The following is a 1579-nucleotide window of genomic DNA, read 5'->3' on the forward strand; positions in this document are numbered from 1 at the left end:
TAGTTACAGTTACAAAGAATATGACTGCTGAAGTAAAAAATTCAGATTATTAGCTTAAAAAAGAGACCAAACTTGTGAATTTACTTTAAAGCAGTTCAAAAGCAGTTCTTCATTTAATTTGTGTACTTTTTAAGGTGTTTTATGGTATTTTATGCCCGAAGATTAACAGGTGACCGGACACATAATATCAGACCCAATCCTAAATAAATCTTGACTAACAAACACTCAAGCAAATAAGAAAACTTGTTACTGATTCACAAAGATCTGCCGAGCCGACTGGAGCCGAGGAGAGCTCGACTTCACTGCACTGCTCTTAATTGGTCTGGTGTTGAATGCAGATTGGCCCCCGGTGTGCAGACTCAGCTGGAGGTCGATTGATTTTAAAACAAAAGTAATTAAAGTTACAGGCAGACAGAAATGAGCAGGAGGATCCTGTTAGGTACTAACTAATCTGTTTGCTTTTACTTTGTTTTTTTTTTGGAAAGGCGACCAAGACTGTCAAATTAAAAACTGTCAGCACTGCTGTAAAACATCAGTCTCAGTTAGTGCAGCTGATGTGAAAAACCAGATCTGATCCCAGAAGCCGACGCGTTCTGATTCTTCTTCAACAAATTCTTCTATTTTCATCATCACGTGTTTTTCAAGTAGCAACAGAAGTCACTGTAATTCCCCTTCGCCCTCATTAAAGTTCAACTTTGTTCCGACTCCAGGCTCAGTTTTCAGTAGAAATTGGGAAATGATAAAAATAGCAACCCAAAGACGTTTTTTTTTTTTTGTTTCTGTTTTTCTAAGACTAAGTTCACACTGCATCTCGGAATTTCATTTTTTATGACACAGGAAACTTCCAAACTGTGATGACCCTCTCCAGTCCAGTAGGTGTCTCTATTTTCTTTYTTTCAGGGAGTAGRCGGATGTACGCTCAGGCTGGGGTTTAAAAGGCGGGTTTCCTGCTCGTTACGGCAGCTGGGTCTTGGCCTACAGGTTGGACCTCTGTCTCGGTTGGACCTCGTGGGTGCAGGCAGCGGACTTGTGCTCATGGGCTGTAGCTGATAATTTTTTTAGAATAAACCATTTTTTTCATCAGATTCACTTGTCTGTCTCCCATTTTTGTCATGGTCTTGAGTCGGGCTGTGACAAATGGGGGCTCGTCCGGGATTTGTAGAACTAAATCTGAGGCGTATTTGATGTTTTTCAAAACAAATGTGGTCTGAACGGTCATGTCGCAGGCAGGAAGCTGGGAGATCAAATGTAAACATTTGACGAAACAAGTTTGGCAGATAATTTGCAAGTTTGCACAACTTCAGAATCAATACATTAATATTTATATCTCCAAACACAACCTTTTCCTGCACTTCAGGGACATAGAACTGGAGTCGTGTGGAGGTGACAACAACCAGGCAATGAAATCAGAACTGAGTGTAAAGACCTGCAGTGTGAACGTRGAYGAAGAGCAACAACTCTGTGGGTTAAATGAAGTCTAATACATAAAACAACCTCAAACTGTGGGATTTTCATTTAACATCACAGATTTTTTTATATTCAAAATGTAAACAAATCCAAACTAATTAAATGCATTTAA

The sequence above is a fragment of the Austrofundulus limnaeus genome, unplaced genomic scaffold (genome assembly GCF_001266775.1).
Source record: "Austrofundulus limnaeus strain Quisiro unplaced genomic scaffold, Austrofundulus_limnaeus-1.0 Scaffold2101, whole genome shotgun sequence".
NCBI lineage: Eukaryota > Metazoa > Chordata > Actinopteri > Cyprinodontiformes > Rivulidae > Austrofundulus > Austrofundulus limnaeus.